The sequence below is a fragment of the Dendrobates tinctorius genome, unplaced genomic scaffold (assembly GCF_039654945.1).
Source record: "Dendrobates tinctorius isolate UK_male_01 unplaced genomic scaffold, ASM3965494v1 ptg000008l, whole genome shotgun sequence".
Lineage (NCBI taxonomy): Eukaryota > Metazoa > Chordata > Amphibia > Anura > Dendrobatidae > Dendrobates > Dendrobates tinctorius.
Window position 1 is genome coordinate 54,778,523 of NW_027361676.1, and position 19,476 is coordinate 54,797,998.

Sequence of the window (19,476 nt, forward strand, 5' to 3'; positions counted from 1 at the left end):
GCATTTCAGAAAAGGAACATCATACCACAGTAAAATATGATGGTGGTAGTGTGATGGTCTGGGGCTGTTTTGCTACTTCAGTACCTGAAAGACTTGTAGTGGTAAATGGAACTATAAATTCTGCTATCTACCAAAAAAATCCTGAAAGAGATTGTCCTGCAATCTGTTAGTTACTTCAATTGCGCTTGGGTTATGCAGCAGGACAATGATCCAGAAGACATCATCAAGTCCCCCTCTGAATTACTTAAGAAAAACAAAATTAAACCTTTGGAGTGACCTAGTCAAAGTCCTGACCTTAATCCGATCGATGAGTGGGTTAAAATTCCTCCAGAGTATTGTAAAAGACTCATTGCCAGTTATCGCAAACACTTGATTGCAGTTTTTGCTTCTAAGGGTGGCCCAAACAGGTATTAGGTTTAGGGGCAATCACTTTTTCATGCAGGGTCCTGTAGGTTTGGATTTCTCTTTCCCTTAATAATTAAGAACTTAATTTGAAAACTGTGCTGTGTTTTTTCTTGTGTTATCTTTGTCTAATATTTAAATTAAAAATTTTTATGATATGAATCAAGCATGCAAAAGAATAGGAAAATGAGAAGGTGGTAAACACAGTATATATTCATGTTGTTGGGCAATAAATATCCATATCACCCTTTTTAAAACTTAAGTGTTTTTTACGTTGGTCAAATTGCTTAAACTGACATACAAGGGGAAAGGTTAAAAAATGGTTAAAAATGTTGACTATTGAATTCTTTGTATTTTGTCTTACAGGTTTCTTTAATCCTTTGTTAATATCTATTTGTAGCCAAGTACCAATGCTAATGGCAGAACAAAATAATCATCAGTGACCTCTGTGGCTAAAGCTACCTCACCACATCTCTTTCTTACTGTTCATTTTGAAATTCATTAATAATTCTCCCTCTATAGGCACAGCAGGCTTACACAAAGTAAATTGCATATTTCTTTTTATATAAAAAATATTCCTTTTTAAAGACCATTCCTGTTTCCAATTTTAACACTGGTTGAATGGACACATGAAAAGTACATTACTTCAGAATTACATGCTAAATCCATTTTTATCCCAGAGTGTCTAAATAAATCTCGTTAGTTAAAATGGAAATCACACAAGTAAGGAATTAAAATGTAAAAATGCAAGGCAAACACAATATGGTAATGCAAATATTGGAGTGTGAGCTCAATTTTAAACTGGTTGTGTTATTAAATTTTGACTCACTGAAGAAGAAAAACCTCTCTGCTTTGCCGTATCTTTATTACACACAACAGTCATTTCAAGAATCCTTCCACAACTCTGCTTTCACAGTTCTCTGCTGTGGGTCATGGACCTTGTCAGAACTACAAATGGGATTCACTCTAATGACAAATGATGAATTACTAGTTCAGCTGTAAATTTTTATATGAAAAGTTTTTATATATGTCGATTACATGTTATTTTGCTGACAATATTGGTCAATATTTGGAGGAAAAACTTTAAAGACATTTAAAAATTGGTGGTAATTTTGGCTATCTGGAGAAAAAAACTTTATATATATCCTCAATAAAAACAAAAAATTGCAGCACCAAGAAGCAAAAAATTGCTGGATCCACAGACATGTTTATGGTATGAAAAAGAAGAAAAAGTAGAAACAAACTTTTCAAAACATCTGAATTTAGTCAGCATCAATTAACCCCTTTCCGACATGGTCCCTAATACGTGTAATACGTCCCTGTGCCCTGGTACTTAGTAAAGCAGGACAGATTATTACATAAACGCTATCGTGCGTGTACACAGGCTGTGCACATGCGATTGCCATCGGGTGTTAGCTGATTCTGACAGCTAACACTTGGCACTAAGTGCCATGAGCAGCCTGGCATCGCTCCCAGTAATTTAACCCCCTAAATGCTGCGATTGAACTTAATCACAGGAGTAGGCAGAGGGAAGTCAGTTCCTTTGCCCTTGGATCAAAGATTTTGCGGCGTCATCGTGTTTTCCCGATCGTCATGATGACCTGATATCGTCATGGTGACATCTGGTATCACCAGAGCTAGTAATGCTAGATCATGCTCAGTGCATGATCAGCCACTTTATCTTTCAGTGCAGAGATGACAGTTGGCATAGCATAGGGATGCTGCTGCATCCCCATGCTATGCATGCGATCACAAAACATTAGCAAAACATGGGAGTCCCATAGTGGGACAAAGTAAAAAAGTTAAAAACATTTTTAACTTTAAAAAATAAAAACAATGCTAGTAAAAAATATATATGTACAGTATATTTATACCCATAATTAAATATTTGTATGAAAAAAATATAAACAATAAAAGTATACATATTTGGTATTGCCATGCCCAGAATGACCTGACCTATAAAACTGTCCCACTTGTTAACCCCTTTAGTGAACACCATAAAAAAATAAAGAACAAAGCAGAAAAAATGCATTATCATCATACCACTTAACAAAAAGTGGAATAAAAAAGATGGATATAAATAAACATGGTACTCTTGAAAACGTCATCTTGCCCCGCAAAAAAAGTTGCCATACCGCTACATCAGCAGAAAAATAAAACCGTTATAGCTCTCAGAATAAAGCAGGTGCAAAAATAACTATTTTTTCTATAAAATAGTTTTAATTGTGTAAAAGTGCTAAAATGTAAAAAAAACATATGAACAAGGTATCGCTGTAAAAGTACTGACCTGAATAAAAACACTGTGTTATCGATTTTACCACACGCGGAATTGCATAAAATCTACCCACAAAAAAATCCTGTATTGCTGGCTTTTGTTCTTTCTGCCTCCCAAAAATCGAAATAGAAAGCAATCAAAAAATTTCATGTGTCTGAAAATGGTACAAATAAAAATGCTAACTTGTGCTACAAAAAACAAACCTTCACATGGCTCTGTGGGCCAAAATATGGAAAAAAATTTAGCTCTCAAAATATGGTGATGCAAAATGCTATTTGCAATAAGAAGCGTCTTTTAGTGTATGACAGCAGCCAAACATAAAAATTCAATATAAACCTGGTATCACTGTAATTGCACCCGACCGGAAGAATAAAGTCGCCTAATCACTTATACCACTCAAGGAATGGCGTAAAAAATTGATAAAATCAATTTTTCACCTGCTTTTGTTTTTTTTATGCTGCCTCTCAAAAATTGGGATTTCTGAGTAAATCTCTGAAATACGTGATTCATACCGAACTCTTGAAGGAAGATTCCCTATCATAAGGCAGATTGAGGCACTGTGAATGCCATCTGACCTGTGATCTGGTGGTGTCCAACTTTGTAGGATTGTGTAAAAGTTTTGTGCACTTCTGAAAAGAAGGACATAGCTGAACAGAGGCCAGATGGAGTCCTGAGTAATTCTGCTGCATCATTATAGTGAATGGATCCTTTAGGCTGGAGTCACACTGGCGAGGAATACAGGAGAGTGAGAGGCGCTAAAAGCACGCATTAGACACGGACAAATGATTCTCTATGGGGTCACTAGCACCAGGCGTATATTTCTCCTCCGTATCCTACGCTCCGTGCCACTCGCAGCATGCTGCGATTGTCAGCGTACTACGCCCGTAGTACGCCAATGCAAGTCTATGGGTGCGCAAAAAATACGCATTACACAAGGAACACACGTGTGACCTGCGAGCAATACGCAGGTCTTTTGGCTGGTGAACAGGAAATGGGCCAATCCATCATCAGGAAGTGTAGACATGCAAATGAGCTCAAAAAGCGCTCCAGACATCCAGGAAGTCAGCCTCCACGGAGTACAGCAGCAGCATGGCGTCCACATATATTAATGTAGAGATGCTCATTGTGCTGGTGCAGGAGCGTCCAGAAATATGGGACCCACGCGACGCAAACTATGCGAACCGCACAAGAAAGGAGGCGTCATGGAGGCGCATCTGTCGCCAGATGTACCATGACTTTGGTGACAGACCACGTGATGAGCAGCATAAAATTCGTAAGTGCAACCATAAAAATATAATTAACATTAGCGTGCGCTATAAAATGAATCTACAATCAGCACCCCCCCTTCCTGTGCATGTACTTTTATTAGCCTCATGAGGCCGTTACATTAGGATGTGACATGTGGCTTCACACAGCCATAATTAGGGGTTAGGCCACAAGATCCTCTTCCTCCTAGCCACTAAAATTAGTTTCAGGGGAGCTAATGAGACCCTGGGTATCGGCCCAATTACATATGCCACCATGGGTAGAACGCACACCCCATAAGGCCCCATGCCTAGACTACTGTTTGAAAATGTGACCTCTCAAATATGTGATTTTGACAATCTTTCCTGTCACATTGCAGTGGAAGATGTGATGAAACGGTGGAGAAGCACCCGGGACCAGTACCGCCGGGAACGCCAGCAGCGGTCCAGGAGTGGGGATGCTGGCCATGTAAAGCGCAAATATATCTACTATGACCGGCTGAACTTCCTCGCCCCAATTCTGGCTCTGAGACCGTAAGTACATACCTCACACCACATGACACAAAAACATTACACAAATACTTTACAGGGACAAAAATATTGATGTATTTTTGCCTCTGTTCTATTTCATAACAGAACTCAATCCAACCTTACGGATCGAGGAACGGCCTCAGAGGCAGAGCCCATTATAGATCCTGTAGGGGATGAGGTGGCTGGCCCATCTTCTCCCCCTACAAGAAGGATGGCTGAAGAGGAGGCATCACCAGAACACACAATGGCTGCCCTACACAACACACCACCAGGACGGTCTGCAGCTGCAACCTCACCCATCCTGGAAGAGCTGGGCAACTTGAGCAGCAGCCCAACTGCCAAGATCAGGCCCTCCCCACAGGCTGCTCTAGCATCACGGCGAATAAGAAGAAGGCGCCAGGTCACCATTCAAGAGAGCAGGACCAATGTGGACACTGGGGTGCTGAATTACTTGTCCAGAGTCACTACAGATGATGGTGAGGAGGCCTATGCACGTAGCCTCACCCTTTATCTCCGTGCCCTTACCCGTGAGGTCAGGCTCCGTATTAGGGGATGTATTCAGATCCTGCTTGATGCAAGCACCCCCCCGATACCCCATATGAGGTGTTTGAATTTCTGAAGAGGTAGCAGCTCTCACCAAGAAATTTAATGCGCATGAGACCATCCACACAGATGCTTGCTCAAGCAGGGTCTGAACAGCCCCTAATACGTGGGCCAACACCTCAAGCCCTTCCTCCCCCTACCCATCCTTCTATTCCGCAGCCCCAAATGTCTTCCTCAAGCCAACCCCTACCAATATGGCCACTTGTACCCACCCAGTGTTGGAGGCTGGTCCCAACCTGGTTGGGGACGATCTGGCTATCTTGGTGGGTATGAGCCATGGGCCTACCATAGCCAACAAGAAGCCCCTCACCATCATCATTACTCTGGCCAGTATCACCAACAGGCCCAGGAGGCTGGAAAACAACAGCATCATGGGCAACAGTATGGCCCCACACAGGGCGATGTTGCCCACAATGTCCAGCAGCACCCACAGGCTGTTCCTCCCCGTTCCCCTTCCCCTACATATGATGATTTATGAATCAAAAATTTGGAGATGTCCAGTTACATGTAACTGGTGCTTCTAATCTAGACAAAAAAACAGGTGTTCTCCTTCACCAACATTTAGAACATAATTTAACACTCACATTTTTAAACAATGTTTTCCAAACATATGAAACAATCCATCATGACAGGCAACGCTACCTCACGCCTTTCACACAAATATTACATGTGTGTATAAAAGAGAATATTTAAATGCGCTATACTGTTATATGAAAGGATGAAAATACACTAATCACTTGCTAATGCATAGGAAAGGCATGCTTGCCTTTAGTTAAGTAGTCAACTTTGTTATTAGCAATCTCTAGTAAAACAATTTGAGGCGACCAGCATTCACAATATCACGCTCTCTCTATGTCTTAACAAGTGAGTTTTGTATTTTCATCCTTTCCAGTATAGCATGCTTAAATATTGTCTGTTCTACAGACAGGTAATATCTGTGTGAAAGATGTGAGGTAGCCTTGCCTGTCATGGTGGAATCATTCTATGATTGGAAAACATTATGAGGAAATGTGAGTGTTATCTTATTGACTTTATTTAGGTGATGGAGCTCACCCTTTGTTGCCTAATCAAGGTTAATGTAGGCATGCAGCAATGTTGTTATTGCATAATGTTTGTTGCAGTTTTTTTCTGTAATGTTAATGTTACACCAAGTTAAAGAAGGCACAAAGGGTCATTTTGGCCATTGCCAAATTTGTGTTATGGCAAAATTATGTTTGCCTTTAAGCAAAACAAAAAAAAAAAAGGCAAAACTAAAAATTTGTCTACTCTAGTTAACGTCTCTGTGTGATTTTTCACTATCCCTCACAACATACTAACAGACACCAACCAATGCAAAGAAACACTCATAGAATCATAAAAAGGCTTGAGTAATATATATTTAGACACACTTTTAAAAAAACAAATTATAACATAGACACAGCATTCTCTTGCCAAGAAGTTGCCCCCCAGGGGAGATAAAGTAATTCGTAAATATATCATGCACTTTGAGGCCAGAGAGTGGTCTACGTTGAGGGATGATAGGTGGTCTCACCCTGCGCACATTGTCCGGCCTACGCACAACACCATCAGAGGAGGAACAATCATGTATCCTGGTGAAGTTATGCAGAACAACACAGGCTTTCACAACTTCATTCACATTTTGCTCACTCAACTGAATGGCAGACTGGAGAACCTGCCATTTGGCAGAAAGAATCCCAAAGGAACACTCCACCAGTCGCCTAGCACGTGATATGCACAAGTTAAAAATTCTGCGCCTGTGGTCAAGGTTGCGCCGGGGATATGGCCTCATGACATTACGTGATAACTGAAAGGCCTCATCTGCCACAAGGACATAAGGGACTGATTGTTCGGGGGAGCCTGGTAGCTGGCGTGGTGGTGGTAGATCCAACTGGTTGGTGCGTAGCCCCGACCCATTATGGAAGTATTGAAGACTCTAGAGTCTCCCGTCCTTCCATAGACCCCAATGTCAACAATTATAAACTTGTATTGAGGGTCTACCAGAGCCAACAATACAACAGAAAAGTATTGCTTATAATTGAAGAATTGGGAGCCTGAGTTCGGCGGCTTACGCACCCTGATATGTTTGCCATCCAGGGCCCCAATACAATTTGGAAACTGGCAGTCCTCCTCAAAGTCCCTTGAAATCCTTAACCAGTCTTCCATCCTGGGCTCGGGTAGGACCACCTGATGGAGTCTTGTCCAGATTTCTGCACATGTAGACCTCACTATGCCTGAAATGGTTGACTTTCCAATGAGAAACTCATGGTGGAGGGCGGCATAAGACAGGCCAGTGGACAGGAAGCTGTAGAACAACAGAAATAGTACAGGTTAGAATGGCTAAAGTAAAAAAAAATCAGTTACATGCCGACCAAACTTGGTAGGAAATGAGAGAGAACAACACACACATATTTGGTGGCACAATGACTAAGTGATATGCAGTACATATTAGATGTAACATTCTGCTGTGTCAGGTGAAACATATTTTGAGTAAGATGAGGGTATTAAACTTTGTCCAAGAAGGCCAAAAAACATAAATTAACACACACATTATGAACATAGAGAATGTGGTTGTGTAGTACATACCGTATTGTGAGTAGAAGTCGCTCCTCTGCAGATATGGCTTTGTGCATCCTAGTGTCCTGAAAGGTGATCCCAGGGCGCACTGTCTCCAAGAGGCGATCAAATGTGGAAATGCTCATTCGACAGTACTGGTAAAATTTCTCCGGATGCTCCCGCAGAGACGAATAGAGGCGGTGAAAATGACCTCTTGTGAGTCGTTGCCTCAAAAGTGGATGTACCCACATGCGTCTCCTCCTCCGCTGATCCACTATCACAGGATATGGTTGGCCAAAGCGCCGTGACAAAAGCCAGGTAAAGAGAACCTGCTCGGTTGTATTGAATGTCAGACCCTCTGCCATGCTGCACAAAGAACACCAACACACCTCGTGAAAGCAAGGTGACAAATGTACAGAATGTAGGCAGCCACCTGTTTCTGAGTGTCTAAATAGGGTGCAGGCTAATGATTTAAATTGTTTGCAGGCCTCAAAACCGTTAAATGTCCATTTTGCAAGGCTGCGAGAAAATCTCGCCATACGGATTGCATACGGATTACATACGGATACACACATGCGCAAAATACGCGACCTCACCTTGCTTACGGATGACCTACGGACCACTATTTAGTGGTCATTGATCCGTATTACGCATGTAAAATACGGAGCGTATTTTGCGCAGGTTAGTGTGACTCCAGCCTTAGTGCTTTAATCTGAATCACATCACTCAAAGATTTAGATTATAACCCCAAAGTAACTGCTTAGTGTAGGGCTTCTGGATAAATGTGTTCCCAAACATTATGTAAGGTTTTGCAATAAAAGCTTCAACACAATTCACAAAAAAAGCAAGTCCCAACTCAGGTCATTTATCTGTTAATGAAAATATAAGAGGCTTCTATGTTATTGGCAGTACAAAGGCTCTGGAAAAGCAAAATGGCTCTTCACCCTCCAAAAGAAATTCAGCAAATTCTCAGCTCCCAAATCCAAATACCTCCTCCCTTCTAAGCCCTACAGTGTTCCTAAATCACATACAGTGGGGAAAAAGTATTTAGTCAGCCACCAATTGTGCAAGTTATTCCACATAAAAAGATGAGAGAAGCCTGTAATTGATATCATAGGTAGACCACAACTATGAGAGTCAAAATGAGAAAATAAATCCAGAAAATTACCTTGTCTGATTTGGCAAGATTTATTTTTCAAATTATGGTGGAAAATAGGTATTTGGTCATCAACAAAAGTTCATCTCTATATTTTGTTATATGTCCTTTGTTGGCAATGACAGAGGTCAAACATTTTCTGTAAATCCGCACAAGGTTGGCACACACTGTTGGTGGTATGTTGACCCATTCCGCTATGTAGATCTCCTGCAGAGCAGTGATGTTCTGGGCCTGTCGCTGAGCAACACGGATTTTCAAATCCCTCCAAAGGTTTTCTATGGGGTTGAGATCTGGAGACTGGCTAGGCCACTCCAGGACCTTCATACGCTTCTTACGAAGGGAACTCCTTCCTTGCCCTGGCGGTGTGCTTGGGATCATTATCATGCTGAAAGACCTATCCATGTTTCATCTTCAATGCCTTAGCTGTTGGAAGGAGGTTTGCAATCAAAATCTCACGATACATTGCCCCATTCATTCTTTCATTTACACAGATCAGTCGTTCTGGTCCCTGAGCAGAGAAACAGCCCCAAAGCATGATGTTGTCACCCTCATGCTTCACAGTAGGTATGATGTTCTTTGGAAGCAACTCAGAATTCTGTCTCCTCCAAACACGACAAATTTTGTTTGTTGGATGTAATATGCCAGGTAGTGGAATTCTTGGCCATCTAGTACTTTATATGGCTCAAAATAGATACCTATATGGAAAAAGATATCACCAATAGAAAAATATATAATCAAAAAACTCAAAATATCAAAAAGATATAAAACCAAAACCAAAGATATACAGAGTGCTGACTGTTTTTATTATTATAGTACACATCCAAATAAAAGATACTAAAGACAATACATTGTCACAAGAATTTTATTTGTATCTCACAATTTTTTATGTAAAAATATAATTAAAAACCAATGCACAAATGGTGTGCAGGGGGCACGAAGAGACACAATATGGTCAACAGCAAAACACACATAGCATTCAGTAAATGTTAGAAAGTCAGTGATATGATTCAAATCAATATATATCACAAAAATAAAAATAAAGTACATATATGTTCACACAAATATGCAGAAAATTTGTGAAAATATATAAAATATAAAGTGTCCTGTGCACAAATAAATAAACAATTTATTAATTATATCCCATAAAATGGTGTGAAAATGTTTATTTCAATATGCAACCACCTTAAAAAAAAGTGCTCAGTGCAGAAAATATATAGCCTTCATTGCATATAAATAAGAAATGAACAATAGAATAAAATATTTAAGTGCAAAAAGAAGGACTTAACACTGCTGGATCACTGCTGACTACCAACACAAATGTTGCGGTATAATTAAGTGAATGGAATAATATCACTTCATGTGGTTACTGACCAGAGTCTCCTCCTGCCCTCTGCACACACCACACTACAACGCACGTTTCGCTCTTGCTTCGTCAGGGAGTGATGTGAGCAGGGGCAGAAGGAATTAAATAGGGAGCTGACAGCTGCGGACACTATATAATCAGGAGCGTCATGGTTACATGGCGCCGCCTTGTGCATAAACATCCGCCATCTTCCCCCATCAGAAACCAGGAAGTGCAATGCCGAGTGCGACTGACATCACAGTCAGTGATGCAGATCCCCAGAAACCAATCACAGGAAGGGGCGGGCGCATGCGCATTGCGGCGCTCAGTGCTCCCACAGCCATGTAAAGCTTGGGAAGATCAATATAGAAAGAATCTGTCATATGGGCACACATGCATTTTGCTGATAATTATAGAAAGCTTCCATAGAAAAAATAGCAGCCATAGCCCTTTCAAAACTCAGACACATACCTTGCCTGGCTCACACCTTGAACCCGGTGGTGCAGTACTTCCTCAATAATTATCTGGAGTTAACACCCCTGCTCCATAAGGTGCGAAGACTGTGCTCACACATCCGCCGGTCAACCGTACACTCCAGTCGTATGCAAAAGCAGAAGCGATTGCTCCATCTTCCCAAGAACCACCTAATTGTCGACGTTGCAACAAGGTGGAACTCCACCCTGCACATGGTTCAGAGGCAGTGCGAACAGAGGCAGGCTGTAATTCATTTGTGGGAAGATACACGGGCAGGCAGTTTGCAGGCAGACATGGAGTTATCTGGTGTGCAGTGGTCAAAGCTGAAAGACCTCTGTAAAGTCCTTCAGTGTTTTGAGGAATGCACATGGCTGGTAAGCGCAGACGACGCCATCATAAGCATGAGCATCCCACTTATGCATCTGCTCATGCAAACTTTGACGCACACTAAGGAGCAGGCGTCTGCAGCCGAGGAGGAAGAGGAAGAGGAGGAGGGAAGCCTTGATGACAGTCAGCCATTGTCTGCTCAGGGAAGTCTCCTGGACGAGGTGGAGGAAGAAGAGGAAGAGGAGGAGGAGGATGATGGGGATGATTATTTAGGGGAGGAGGATGCTTCTTAGGGGGCAAGAGAAAATGTTGGCGTGGCAAGGTCAGGTGCAGGGTTTGGGCGTGACTGGATGGATGTGGATTTGCCAGAAAGTGCCCCTCCACCCAGCACTCGCAGTGCATCATTGACACCTGGAACATTGGCCCACATGTGTGATTATGCCTTGCAGATCCTAAAAAGGGACCCCCGCATTGCCAAAATGATGAACGATGACGACTACTGGTTGGCCAGCATGCTGGATCCACGCTATAAAGGCAAATTCCAAAACATCATGCCACTATTGGCTAACAAACAAGCAACTCTCGTATACCGTTTGTTTGAGGCATTCCAAGCACACAGCAGCGGTGATGGTTCTCCCACGAGCCATAGGGGGCAACATGGAAGAGGTGTTCGTGGTGCACACATCCGAAGTGGTGTTGGAGACAGGGGTTTCATGACCATGTTGTGGACTGATTTTTCAAGTACCGCTCACATGACTGGTAATGCTGCATCGATTGAAAGTGACAGGAGACAGCAGTTGTCAACTATGGTTACAAACTACTTCTCCTCCGCTATCGATGTTCTCCCTCACAGGTCATTCCCCTTTGACTATTGGGCCTGTAAACTGGACACCTGGCCTGAATTGGCACAATATGCCTTTCAGGAGCTCGCTTGCACTGCTGCAAGTGTGCTATCGGAAAGAGTCTTCATTGCTGCTGGATCAATCCTGACAGAAAAAAGGACCCATCTGTCGACCCAAAATGTTGATGATCTAACCTTCATTAAAATGAATCATGCATGGGTTTCAAAGGATTTTGTCCCACCTTCCCCTGATGACACATAAGTTGCCAGAAAAATAGGCTCGCTTTTGTCCTCCTCTTCCTCAGACTTCTCCAGTTCCTCCATTTGCAGCTGCTGAATGTCCAACATCAACATTTTTGCCATTTTTTCCACCTCCTTAACTGGGCTGCCTACCCCCACAAGGCCGGGGTCACTACCTGGCGCACGCACCTGTGCGAGTGCCAGTGCCCTGGACAGGTGGGTGGGCCCACTCTTGGGCGACGGCACTGGCACAGGGTCCCTCATAGTACAATCAAGTGTCTCTGACGGTGGGGGTGCACACCCACCGTCAGACACACCGGCGTACTATGAGGGGCCCTGTGCCAGTACCGCCGCCCACGAGTGGGCCCCCCTGCTTGCTCAGGGCCCCAGCACTTGCAATAATACCTCTCCCTGCTCCATCGCAATGACCTACCCAGTCGGCACTTCAGATGCATGGTCCAGTAGGCATGGCCAGGGCCGTTATATGTCCATCACTGCGCACTGGGTTAATGTGGTGGATTCAGGCTCCACAGGGGACAGTGGCAGTGGAACAGTGCTGCCTAGCCGACAGTCTAGGAAACAGTTGGCTGTAGTTGTTCGGCCCTCCTCCTCCAGAAGCGAAAGCTCATCGACAGAGTGCAGTCGCACGAGCACTCCATCCGCGGCTGCCAGTGTTGCACACGAGGTGTCCCACTATCGAACAGCTAGAGGTAAGTGAGAGAAGGCTGTTTTAAAGATGATGTCTTTGGGCGACAACAGACACACCGCGGAGGTACTGGCCGACTACTTGCAGTGACAAACTGAGTCATGGCTGGGCAGTCTACATCTTGTGCCAGGCAAGGTAGTCAGTGATAACGGCCGGAATTTTGTGGCAGCCATAGCACTTGTAATACTTAGCTCTCCCTGCTCCACCGCTGTGCAGTCTGGGCAGTGAAATCCTTCACTGGGACTGCCAAAACAAATTTGGTGAACTGATAGATGATGGTTAAGACGTAGCTATGCCCTGTCCTGCTGGGCTCTATCTTCAGATGATCAGTGGCTTCCATTTGTTATGGACGTCGACTCACAATGAGATGCAGTGGTGGTTTATCATCAGCTTTCACAGTTTTCCTACTCACAGACGTGTGACATTCCTGCCCACATTTTTAAATGTGTCCTCTCATGCCAATCCAATAGAATCGCCTACGGCCTGTGGCTTCTGTCTTTTGCACTCCAAAGTTAACTGACAGATCATGATAGGCAGTAAGGACCATGTCTACATCTCTCCCTGTGATCACAATTTGATGGAGATGAGTAACGGTGATGGGATCCACGGTACTGCGATACAGCAACCCTTTCTTCACAAAGAACTGTTTTCGCTGTCTCCACAGACAAAGTAATTGAGGGTCAGCATCGCCTCTGAGAATTCTCCTGGGAGTTTTTCCCGTGATTAGTAATTCCAAAATTTCTGCAATCACTCGACTTTCTGTCTGTACTTGTATCCATCTCGGTTCCTCTTGCAGAGAGTCTGGACTGTCTTACTGAGACTGAAATATATATATGAAGATTTAAAAATACCCCAACAGTAAGTACTGATGTATGCTTCGAATACATCACCCTTTTTCTACTTTTTAGAGTCTTGTCTAATCCATACTGAGGCTGTGAGTGTCTTTGTCGGACTCCGGAAATATACACGGATATTTTTAATGTTTAAACTATGCTATATATACCTGTTATCCAGTGATACTGTACCCTTTCTCAACTTTCTACCATCTTGTCGAATCCATACTGAGCCTGAGACTGTCTGAGTCTGCCTCCTCATTAGAGATGAGCAGTGTTCGAGTCGAACTGTTCGCCAAGTTCAACTTCGAGCTGTTTTGGGCGGTGTTCGAGCCGTTCGTCGAACTCGAACACTTTGCTTAAAATTTTTGGCTGTTCGAGGTTCTGTTCGAGAATGGTTCGTTCACCAAAAGCGTAACTTTATTTTCACATAAATAATGGTTTTCAATGTTAATAGACAGTTTCATGGCATAGTAGCGGTGTCTGGTAGCCAGCGGTGTAGTACACCAGTCAAGGAGCTACACCGTGTGTGTTTCTAATAATTTTTTACCGCATCTTGTCCAGAAAATCCTTTTGGGCCTTGTAGCCCTGTCTGCTACTCAGCAGAGGAGCCCACCCGTGAACAAAGCTATGCCGCCTGTTTATGAAAGAACCAGTTTTTGACTGCATTTAGCACAGTTAATACTTTGGGCCAAGTTACTATGTCTGCTACTCAGCAGAGGAGCCCACCCATGAACCAAGCTATGCCGCCTGTTTATGTAAGAACTGTGTGCTACTCAGCAGAGGAGCCCAGCTGTTAAGCAAGCTACAGCACCTGTGGTTTGGACACTGAATTTTTTCACATTCTTTCTGGAATAACTAAATCCGAAATTCTGTTTGACCTGCACTTACTGGGAAATCCTCGTTCACGGGGAAGAATTGGAATTCCAGTTCTCCATCACTAACGGGGCTCAGCGAGTTATCCGTACCTGTAAGCAACACACGCTGGTCCTTTCAGTGTAGTGCGCGTGCAGCCCCGGACATGTACGGGCATGACAGACCTGTTATTGCCCGATCTTGCGAGCCAGAGCCTCGCGTGTCCCTCTAGTAAGTTGGACGCGGACCACGGGGGCATGCCGGAGTCTCGGTCGTTAACGGAATTAAGCTGACAAATCGCTAGCACAGCTAAAAACGGCCATGCACCACCCACAGAATCAAGAAAGCTTGCAATCTGTCCATCCTACCCATGGCTGGCATGGTTAAGGTTGCCCGTTTGGAGTCCAATTAAGCCGCAGGCTGCACTCCTGGTGGTGCCCTTCTGGATATTCCTTTAAGGTTCAGCTTTGCAACCATACTACCCCGGAAAAAAACACTTTGCCTTCATGGGCGCTGTTCGGAGGGTCGTGGGAATAATGCCGCCCGATCGGCAGTTGGCATAATTTATGGTGGGAAGTCCGACGGTATATGATCGTCTTCGATTTTAGAATTTTAGAATTTTTTTATTTTATATTTTTATTCCAGCCTTTCTTGACTTTATAAGGGCATGACATGCTTATATCTGTGTCTCCTCCTCCTCCTTTTACTCCTCCACCTCTTTTCTATATGTAGTTGCCCTTTTCCATATGTTATTTGTGTCTTCTGAGCATTTTGTCTGCTTTGGGACACCTTTTAAGTTGTTTTGTATGTGTTTTCTATGTGTTTCTATGTGTTTGTGTTTGCCTGCCATTGTTTTCAATGGGGTTCGACAGTGTTCGTCGAACGTTCGACGAACATTCGACGAACTTGCCTCCTGTTCGATGAACCGAACCAAACTCGAACACTAGCGGGGTGGCTCAACACTACTCCTGATATATAGACGTACATTTTTAATGTTTAAACTATGCTATATATACCTGGTATCTGGTGATACTGTACCCTTTCTGCCAGAAAGTCCTCCTCCACCCACCACTCTAAGTGTATCATTGACACCTGGAACATTGGCCCACATGTGTGATTATTTCTTGCGTATCTTCTTTTTATATTGTGGTGTGATCCATCCTGAGCGTGTGAGAGTCTGTGGGTTACTCCTGCAATTTATATGTAGATTTAAAAATTACCCCAACACTGTATACAGCTCTACACTTGTAATACATTACCCATTTACTGCTTTTTATATTCTGGTCTAATTCAAACTGACCAAGTGAGAGTCTGTTTCTGACTCTGGAAATAAATACTGAGATTGACAATGACCCCTACACTGTATACATCTGTACGCCTCAGATCCATTACCGTTTTACAGATTTTTATATTGTGTTGTAATCCATACTGAGCCTGAGAACGTCTGTGTCTGCCTCCTGAAATATATACGGAGATTTAGAATGTTTAAACAATACTATATATACCTGCTATCTGATGATACTGTACCCTTTTTCTACTTTTTATATTCTTGTCTAATCCATACTGAGCCTGTGAGCATCTCTGTGTGACTCATGAACTATATACGGAGATTTACTATTATCCTTTGACTGTATACAGCTGTACGCTTCTGATACAGCATCATATATCTGATGTTATTTTGGGTACATTTTCTCCAAAATTTGGAAGCATGGTAGAAGAGACCGAGGACTTGGGCGTGGGGGGGCCAGCTGGTACTGATGGTGGTGGAGCATCTGCTGGTAGTGGCAAAAGCACAATAGCAGCTAAGGCAGGAGGTGTTGAGCCTGCATCATGGTCTGGCTCCGGAAGGCCTGGAAGGCTACCTTTTCTGGGAGTAGGTTAACCGCTTTTAAAGCCAGAGCATCAGGAACTGGTTTTGGCTTACATTGCCGAAACAGACTCCAGCTAATATGCCCTCCTCTTCTGAAGTTTCAAAAAATGCAAGCACTGAGTCATCAAGTGCTGGCTCCTGGTCAGGAAGAACCCCTTTCCTTGTGCCCTTCACCCTCACGAAAAGTGAATGATGCAGCAGGCTACACTTCCCATTAGTCCATGTAGCTCTTTCTCACATACCATGCCTGGGTTATCAAGTCAAATCGTGAATTCGCCAGTCCAAAATGAATCAGACATGGAGTGTGGGTGGCCAGCCAGGGCAGTGGGGTTAATTGGTACCGGGCCGGTGTCTCAGATGGATGTGTCACGGTGGTGGTGACCCAGTCCGTGGGCCTGGGCGTCCATGCAAAGGGGTGAATAATGTTTATAGGTGAATGATACGTGACGCCACCTGTGGTTTCTGATCAGATTGACCAACGCTGCAGTGTCACTTCTCTAGGACAGATGTTGTGGTGCAGCTAAGATGTAGAAGCCCTGCACAGGTAGGGCCGTAGTCGCAGGGCAGATGAAAGAGTTAGTAGATGGTGTGCAGTGCAGGATGTAGCAGAGCCGTGCGCCAGGTGCAGGAGAAAGATGACAGACACAGTCGTGCAGTTCCTTTACCTGTACTTGGTAAGTGCCGTCCAGGACCCAAAGTACAGATGGAGAAGGAGTTGGTCATCCTGGAAGCAAATTAGGAATTCTCTCTCTGTAGATAGGTAGTGTGGCCTCCGTTCTAGCGCTTATCTGAGGTACTTGCAGTGCTGAGTTCACTGAAGTTTCCCCTGTTGACTCTCTTTTGGAACTTTCTCATATGGCAGGCAGCCATAGCCTTTTCCTTCTGGCTCACACACGCCGCTGCTGGGGCCCTGAGCCTTAGTTGGGAACAGAGCATTTACAGCTGCCACTTCCTCCGGTTTCTGCTGCAGGACCGTCAGTGTCCCTACAAACTCAGAGACTGGAATCCGGACCATGCGCTCCAGCTAGGAGTGAGCCTTACCTCTGCTCATCCTCCAGCTCCCCTTCTCACGTCCACACACTTCCCCTTCCCTTCACAGACTGCCCTAACTTCCCTCCTCCCGACCACAGAGAGCAGCTCCTCAGCAGTCAGGTTCAGAGCTCTCCCTGCTGGCCTGGAGTGGGAACTGTGTTGTGTGTTGGTTTAACTGCTAGAGAGATCCTTCATTGCTCCCAAGCATGACATCACACTCCCTAGGAGGAAGGTAATGCCACTGTGGCGACCGTACTCCTGGGGGTGCCACCCGCCGTCAGACACCCCGCTGTACTATGAGGGGCCCTGTGCCAGAGCAGTCGCCATCGAGTGGGCCCCCCCCTGCTTGCTCAGGATCACAGCTTTTGCAAAGTTGAAATACTTACCTCTCCCTGCTCCACCGCCGTGACGTCTTCCGCATTTCCTGACAGTGACATTCTTGTCAGAGAGTGCAATGACATCACGTCTGTACGCCCTCTGCCTAAACAGTCCAAGTGCAGAGAGATGGAAGATGGGGACGATGAGGAGTCCAGAGTACAGGAATTCCCTAGCGAGGAGAATTATTTAATTGTTTTAAAGGTTGGGAGCAATTTTTGGGGAGCACTATACTCTGGAGAATGATATATGGGGCCCACCATACACTGGAGCATTCCAAAGGTGGACATCAGACACTGGAGCAGCATTTACAGGGCCCATTATACACTGAAGCAATAGAAATGGGGCCCATTATATATGGAGCATTATTTGGGCCCATACGACACTGGAGCATAATCCATGGGGCCCATCATATCCTGGAGCATTGTAAATGGGGCAGATTATATATGGAGCATTATTTGAGCCAATCGTACACTAGAGCATCATCCGTGAGGCCCATCATATGCTGGAGCTTTCCAAATGGGAGACATCAGACACTGGAGCAGAATTTACAGGGCCCATTATACACTGGAGCATTAGAAATGGGGCCCATTATATATGGAGCATTATTTGGGCCCATAAGACAGTGGAGCTTCATTCATGGGGAACAACATATACTGTAGCATTATGTGGAGCTCATCATATACTATATCGAACATTATATGGGACCAATGATTCAGTATGGAGAAATATATGGGCCTCATTACTCTGTATGGCGCACTATGCGGTGGGCATAATACTGTATGGAGTAATATACTGACCGTTTTTGGAGCTATTGGAGAATTTAAAATGGATATCAGTCATGTGATGTAAGAAGTGAAGTATTTTTCATTGTACTATACCGCTATTTCTCTGCCGTACCAGAGGATCATGAATTGTAGCATGTGTTAAAGGAGCCCAGTGACACTCTTTGGTCCTGGGCCCAGGAATATCTGGAGCCAGCCCTACTCCCCCCACAACTTTAGCCAAATAATCCCCAGTTTTCGGTGCCTAACTATTATTATAAAGTAAATTAAGGTTGACAAGCTTAAATAATAAGAATTGATGTTTTTGGCATTAAAATGGGCACTGTAGGCGTGTTTCCTGTCCTCCACTCACTGCGGACTTTTCTTCCCCATTGACTTGCATTGGGTTTCGTGTTTCAGTCGACCTTCGACTTTTCACGATATTCGGCCGATTGCGTTCCACCCGACTTTTGCGAAAGTCGGGATTCATGAAACCAGACTCGAGCCGAAAAAGGCACAGTCGCTCATCTCTACCTTACAGCATTACATTTTCTAATTGGGCATTATATATATAATGCTTGCTATCGCTACCAAACAGATTGAACTTGTATTCATCTGACCACAACATCTTAGACCAATCTTACTCTTTCCATTGGCTGCGATCTTTGGAAAACTCAAGTCAGACTTTCTGGGTCTTTGCAGAGATGAAAGGCTTCTTGACTGGAACTCATGCATGCATCCTACTGCTCTTAGTTATCACACCACAGTTTTGCGAATCACTTTGACCCATATTCTTCTTTCATTTTTTGCAAAATCTGTACAACACTTTAATTGACATCAGATACTGACATTTTCTTAATAATGTGATCAACTTTGTAGGAAGTTTTCTGTGGTCATCCACTTCTAGGTTTGTCAGCTGCTCCATTACCTTCTTTTTGCTTCTTTATTATATGTGACGCTTGACTCTGAGAACAGTTGAATTCCATAGCTCCCTCTTTTTAGATTTTGCCTGACTTCACTCTCAGAATAATAAGCTTCCTGACATTTGTTGAT